The sequence below is a fragment of the Apium graveolens genome, chromosome 5, assembly GCF_009905375.1.
Source record: "Apium graveolens cultivar Ventura chromosome 5, ASM990537v1, whole genome shotgun sequence".
NCBI classification, from domain to species: Eukaryota; Viridiplantae; Streptophyta; class Magnoliopsida; order Apiales; family Apiaceae; genus Apium; species Apium graveolens.
The window spans coordinates 36,151,030-36,159,057 of NC_133651.1; positions in this window are offsets into that span (position 1 = coordinate 36,151,030).

Sequence of the window (8,028 nt, forward strand, 5' to 3'; positions counted from 1 at the left end):
TGGGGTGAGCTTGTGTCCCTAACCCTCTTGGCCTGTGCTCTTGGATGAGAGCTTTGTTCAATAGCTACATCCTTTTGGGAGGATGCAGCTAGAAGAGAGCTTTTGTCCTTTTTAAGCACTGCAGTTTGTTGGGAAACTGCAGTGTGGCTAGGCTGGGATTCACTCAACTCTCCAACCTTATCCTTGGGGTTTCTTTGATGTTCACCCCTTCCCTCACCTATCGTACCCTCCTTCACACTCCCCTCTTTGGCTTTGGTAGATTTTTCAACTGGTACCTTTTGAGAGATACCAGAGGGGGTTTTCTTTGATTTGGATTTGGAAATTGCAGTTGTTTTGGCAGCTTTGGTAGGCAACTGTTTGATCATTATCACAGTTGCCATAGCTATGCCTGAAGTCAAAGAAATAGAGGAGATTGGAATAGTTGAGGGTATGGATGAACTTACCTCACTTACCTGAGGTGTCAGCATTACAGGAAAATAGAACATTGGCACATCCCTGTGATGGTTGGCTATGTTCAAGTCTGCAATGATTCTTCTCTCTTGAACCCAACAAGCCAATTTGTTGTCTGGGTTCTTAAGTACAATCTCTTGACAAAGATGGTTAGCCAAAAGCATAAAAAAATCTAGCATAGTAAACATTCTTTCCTCTTTTGGCTAAGTCACCTATTTTAAAACCTAACTCATACACCACAAGGTCACTGAAATTGTAAAATTTGTCTTTAACTAGCATGTATAGCATGTTAAGCATGGAAATGTTCACAGAATCAAAATTACTGATTTTTCCAAAAAAGACTTTAGTTACAACATCACACAAATAACTTCATTCCTTCCTAAGACCTAGTCTTCTAATCTCACTTAGCTTATTAGTAGGAAGTGCATAATGCACGGAATTAAGCATATTGATCAATTCAGTGTCAATGTGTGGTGAAGTTACATTATCATCAGGAATCTTGAAACATGCTTTTATCGCATCACTATTGATACAGAATTCATTACCTTTGATGGTCAGAGTGATGGTTTTGTCAGTAGAGTTGTAGATTGTTGTTGTCCACATCTCCTCAACAACTTCATAATAAATTGTGGGTGATTCCAGCATGGAAAAACTTAACTTGCAGTTCTTCACGAAGCCCATCATCTTGTGATAGTCCTCTGATTGCTGAATACCCTTATTGACCAAAGCAGTGAAGTTGTTCTTCTCATAGATGAACCCAGTCTGTGACATGATCTTTACTACGGGTGCCATTGTTAGAGAAGAAAAGCTTGAAGAGAAAGAGGATTTTTGCTTGAGAGAGAATGAAATAAACACAGTTGAATTTGAGAATGATAAAAGAAAATGATTAGAATGAAATAAGCTTTTATACTTTGCACAAAAACAACGGATAAAAATAATAAAGAGAAGTAAATTATCCAATAAAAATTGCCTAAATTAGTCGTTTTAAAATAAACTGTAAAAATTCCACCCATTATCCGTCATATAATGCTTACAAACTGTAAGTATACTCGATGGATAATGTTCAGGGAATTAACGGTTAAGATTTTGACACTTCGACGGATGAGGATAAACTGTTATCCGTTGAGTTTTAAAAGATTCCAAAAAAATAATTGATTTTATTATTTACAATTTGTATATCGACGGATGACTCAACCCGATGGATAATGGTCATCCGTTGAAATGCAAATTTTGACTTAGCCAAAAATTTATTCAAGACTAAAAATCAGCTAAATTTCTGGCTACTTTTCAACTTGCAAAATAATTCAGATAAATTCAAGAGTAATTAAGCATACCTAACTCACTTACCAACCTAAAAAAGGTGGATTCATCCAGTGGCTTGGTAAAAATATTTGCAAGTTGCTTCTCACTTGGAACAAAATATAACTCTACAGTACCATTCATTACATGTTCCCTTATGAAATGGTACTTGATGTCTATGTGCTTTGTCCTTGAATGTTGCACTGGATTTTCAGTAATGGCAATTGCACTTGTGTTGTCACAGAAAATAGGAATCCTTTCAACTTGCATACCATAGTCTAGCAATTGATTTTTCATCCATAAAATCTGTGCACAGCAACTGCCAGCATCAATATATTCAGCTTCAGCTGTAGAGGTAGAAACTGAATTTTGCTTCTTACTGAACCAGAACACAAGCTTGTCTCCTAAAAATTGATAGGTTCCTATTGTGCTTTTTCTATCAATTCTGCAACCTGCATAATCTGCATCTGAATAACCAGTTAGATCAAAACCAGAATCTCTAGGATACCAAATGCCAAGTTTTGGTGTTCCTTTGAGATATCTGAAAATTCTCTTAATAGCTATCAAGTGAGACTCTCTAGGATCAGCCTGAAATCTTGCACACAAATATATAGCAAACATTATATCTGGCCTACTAGCTGTTAAGTATAAAAGTGAGCCAACCATGCCTCTATAGCTTGAAATATCCACAGACTTTTCAGTAGTGTTTAGTTCAAGCTTAGTTGCAGTAGCCATGGAAGTTTTTGCAGATGTGCAATCCATTAGATCAAACTTCTTTAAAAGGTCAAAAATATATTTAGTTTGACTAATGAATATTCCATCACTGACTTGCTTAACTTGTAAACCAAGAAAGTAAGTTATTTCTCCCATCATACTCATTTCATACTTACTTTACATCAGTTTGGCAAACCTTTTACAAAGTTTCTCATCTGTAGATCCAAAAATAATATCATCTACATAAATTTGAACAAGTATGCTAGAGCCATTAACATTTCTGAAAAATAAAGTTTTATCTACAGTACCTCTTGTGAAGTGATTTTCCAAAAGGAACTTTGATAAAGTGTCATACCAGGCTCTAGGTGCTTGCTTCAGTCCATAAAGTGCTTTCAGTAGATAATAGACATACTCTGGAAAATTTGGATCTTCAAAGCCAGGAGGTTGACTAACATACACTTCTTCTTCAAAATCTCCATTCTGAAAGGAACTTTTGACATCCATTTGATAGACCTTGAAATTAGCATGGGCTGCATAGGCTAAGAAGATTCTGATGGCTTCAAGTCTTGCAACAGGAGCAAATGTTTCATCAAAATCTATTCCTTCTTGCTGGCAATAGCCTTTAGCAACCAATCTTGCTTTGTTCCTTACTACTATGCCATTTTCATCCATCTTGTTTCTGAATACCCATTTGGTGTCTATTGGATTCTTTCCTTTAGGCTTGGGTACCAGCTTCCATACTTTATTCCTTTCAAATTGGTTTAGCTCCTCCTGCATAGCTAAAATCCAATCAGGATCTAACAAGGCTTCTTCTACCTTCTTTGGTTCTTCCTTTGACAGAAAGTTGTTGTATAGACATTCTTCTTGAGTTGCTCTCTTGGTTTGAACTCTGGAAGAAACATCACCAATAATCAGTTCAAAGGGGTGATCTTTTGTCCATTTCCTTGATTGAGGTAGATTAGCCCTAGATGAAGAGACCTCAATGTTATCTTAATGTGTGATTGAGTTTTGATTGCTAGAAACTCCCCCTGAGTTTGTGGATCTTTGATTTGAGATAGGGGTACTTTCTATGGGTGATTTGCCTTGACTTCCTGCTCCTTTTGATAACCCGACGGATTGTGAATTTTGAGTACCGATGGATGAGGCAGGTTGTCTCCCGACGGATAATACAGATTGCCTTCCGTCGGATGAAGCATTATGTAACTCGACGGATGTTGAGTTTTGTGCTTCATTTATGGTAGATTTGTCTGCATTATCCTTAGACACTGTTTCTTGATCACTCTCATCATCACTTTCATCACTAACCATCTCAATATTGTCGAATTTGAGGCTCTCATGGTAATCTCCATCTTTTAGTCCTTCAATCTTTTTATCATCAAACACAACATATATAGATTCAACAACAATGTTGGTTCTTAGATTGTAGACTCTATATGCTTTACCAACAGCATATCCAACAAAAATTCCTTCATCTGCTTTAGCATCAAACTTCCCATTTTGATCAGTTTGATTTCTCAGAATATAGCATTTACAGCCAAAGACATGAAGAAAGTTTAGAGTTGGCTTCTTGTTCTTGAACAATTGATAAGGTGTCATGCATCTTGCTTGATTAATCAGAGAGATGTTCTGAGTGTAGCATGCAGTGTTTACAGCTTCAGCCCAGAAATATGTTGGTAATTTTGATTCTTCAAGCATTGTTCTTGCAGCTTTAATAAGAGATCTATTCTTTCTTTCCACTACTCCATTCTGTTGTGGAGTCCTTGCTGCTGAAAACTCATGCAAGATCCCATTTTCCTCACAAAATGCTCTCATGACATAGTTCTTGAACTCAGTTCCATTGTCACTCCTGATTCTTCTAACTTTGAAATCAGGATGATTGTTAACTTGCCTTATGTGATTGATGATGATTTCACTAGCTTCATCTTTAGACTTTAGGAAATATGTCCAAGAGAACTTTGAGAAATCATCTACAATTACTAGGCAAAATCTTTTCTTAGAAATTGACAATACATTGATTGGTCCAAACAAATCCATGTGAAGCAGTTGCAGAGGCTTTTCAATTGCTGAATCAAGTTTCTTCCTGAATGATGCTTTAATCTGCTTCCCTTTTTGGCAGGCATCACACAGTCCATCCTTTGTAAACTCCACTAGAGGAATGCCTCTAACTAGCTCTTTCCTTACCAGCTCATTCATAGTCTTAAAGTTTAAATGAGATAGCTTCTTGTGCCATAGCCAACTTTCATCTTGACTTGCTTTGCTGAGAAGACAAGTTACAGATTCTACTTTAGTTGAGTTGAAGTCAGCTAGATACACATTTCCTCTTCTCACACCAGTGAGAATCACTTTGTTGTTTTGATTATTGATCACAACACAGGCTTCTTTGTTGAAGGTTACTGAGTTGCCTTTGTCACAAAGCTGGCTGATACTCAACAGATTGTGTCTAAGACCATCCACTAAGGCAACCTCTTCAATGATGACATTGTTCTTTGAAATCAAGCCATATCCCACAGTGTAACCTTTGCTGTCATCTCCAAAAGTGATACTTGGGCCAGCTCTCTCTTCAAACTCTGTGAGCAGGGTAGAATCACCAGTCATGTGTCTTGAACAGCCACTATCCAAGTACCAAAGATTCTTTCTGTTTCCCTGCACACATCAAAATCAAATCAAGTTGATTTTGGTACCCAAGTTTCCTTGGGTCCTGCCTTGTTAGCTTTCTTCTTCTGTTTCTTAGGTTTTTAACTCATTTGACTTAGGAATTTCAGATTCTTCTTTAGTCATTTGGGTTGGGCCTTTGAAACCACTAGTTGCAACAGAATTATCATGCATGTTATGGCTAACAGGAAATGGCATGCTTGGTGCAAACATGTTATTCCAGTAAGGCATGCTAAATGGCATTTGAGGCATATTGTATGCAGCATAATATGGATTAGGTGCAAATGGCATATTAGCAAACTGTGCATTAATATTATGTGTAGGCATAACATTAACAGGCATGGGAGGCATGGCATTTATGTTATGAAATTGAGGTTGAACAGACATGGGAGATTTCCAATTAACAGACAAATGATTTACATTACCACACTTGACACAGATCTTTCTAGGAGCATATTTATCAGGTGTGTAGTTATTGTGTTCGTCAATCCCTACTTACCATTCCTATTGTTTTTCTTTTTAGTCTCTATTTTTACCTCTATTTTCTCAAGTCTGTCACTTAACTGTTTAACAGTCATGTAACCGACATTACCCTTTTTCCCTTTCTTAGCTTGACTTGATTCTTCTGAAACAAAGTTCTTGGAAACAGACCCATACTTATCATTTAGCTTGGTTAATTTGGCTTTGCTAATGGGTTTGCTTACAGCCGACGGATGATGATTTTTATCATTCGACGGATAACACTATTTGTTATCCGACGGATAGTCCTCATCATCCGTCGAGTCTACATCTGTTAGCAACCCATCTACCAAAATAGGTTCTAGTTTCTCCTTATTCTTTTTCCAGGCTTCATCATAAAAGGACTCAATTCCTTGAACCTTGGTGATTTGAGCATGAACATCTCTGGATGTTTTCCATGCTTTAATCACCTCTTGTTCACGATCGAGCTGCTTCTTTAAAATTTCTTCCTTTTTCAAGGACTCAGTTAATTCCTCCTTGGCAATCCTACACTCAATTTTTAGTTTCTCAAACTCAACAAACTGAGACTCAAGCACATTATTCCTCTCACTCAAAAACAAGTTGTTTTCTTTGATTTTAGCATTTTCTTTAGTGAGGGACTTAAGTGTAACACGCAAATGATACAATTCTGTAGACATGTCATTTATGGTATCATTACACTCAGCTTTAGATAAATGTGCAAGGTTTGTAGTGATTACCTGATTGCTTGAGGAACTTGTCTCTGTTTCATCAGACTTGGCCATTAGGGCTAGATTGACATAGCTGACATCTTCATCTTCATCCAAGCCATCAGCTGCCCAGCCATTCTCTTGTGTAATAAAAGCCATTTCCTTTTGTTTGAGTAGATCAAAGTATTTTTGCTTTTAATCTACAGACTCAAATCTTTTCTAACTGGAATCTGACTTTCTACACTCATTTGCAAAATGCCCTGCCAAGCCACATTTGAAACACTTGAATTTTGATTTATCCACCATGTTTCTATTTGGCTTGGCAGCTCCAAAGTTCTTCTTGAACTTGAGCTTGGCAAATCTTCTTGAAAGGAATGATAGGTGCTCATCAATGTCCTCCATATCATCTTGGCTAAATGAATCTTCATTTTCTGCAGCTAGCCCCTTACCCTTGCTTTCACAGACCTTTGAAGTTGATTCCACAGCTTCCATCTTTACTTCCTTCTCCTTTTCCAGATCAGCAACTAGTGCAATGGATCCTCCTTTCTTCTTTCCTCTCTCCATTCTTTCATCATGCTCTATCTCAAGCTCATAGGTCTTCAGAATGCCATACAGTCTTTCCAAAGTAAACTCCTTATAATCTTGTGAGTTTCTCAAAGAGACTGTCATTGGTTTCCATTCCTTTGGAAGAGATCTGAGAAATTTCAGATTGGAGTCTTTAGTCTGATAGACTCTTCCATGCAACTTAAGAGCATTTAGTAGTTTTTGGAATCTACTAAAAATGTCAGTGAGTGATTCACTTTCCTCATTGTGAAAATGCTCATATTGCTGAATCAGGAGCTGCATTTTATTTTCTCTTACTTGCTCGATACCATCACAGATTATCTGTATTGTGTCCCAAACTTCCTTGGCAGTCTTGCAGTTGATGATGTTATCAAACATGTCTGCATCCACACCATTGAACAGAATGTTCATGGCCTTTTTATCTTTCCTGACTTGTTCAATGTCAGGATCAGACCATTCATGCCTTGGCTTTGGAACAGATGGCTCATTTCCTGTTGCAGCTCTCATTAGAACATGAGGGCCTCTTTCTATGCAGTCCACATAGGCCTCATCTTGAGAAAGCATATGAAGATGCATCTTTACCTTCCAATGATGGTAATTATCTTTATCAAGAAAAGGAATCTTGACTCCAACATCTTTCGTGTTCATCTTGCTGAATTGTTTTGATCTTTAAACTCTTTGTAGATTAAGAGCTTGCTTTGATACCAATTGTTAGTCCCTTAACAATATAGCAAGAATTACAGAAGGGGGATTGAATGGAATTCTTGAACCTTTTTCTTGAAATAAAAATATTCAACTCGATTATAGATATATTTGTTTTGATTAGCACAATGCGGAATGTAAACTTGAATGAATCAAAACATAAGTAATTAAAAACAAGAGCCTTTAAAAACTTTCTGGTGGATTTAAACAATTCCACCAGAGATATATATATAATATATCGAGAGGACTCTGTGTGCAGAAATGCTCACAGCTGCTTACAAAATGGAACTACTGAGAATACAGGAAATGCTAAAGATTATGCTTACAAAGATTTCTCTGTTTGTGTGTTTCTCAGCTATCTCAGTCATTTTTCTATTTGCTACTCTCTTGGTTTATATATTACCAAGATTACAAAGTCAAAAAGACTGAACAAATATAAAATCTAACAGTCTTGATCTTT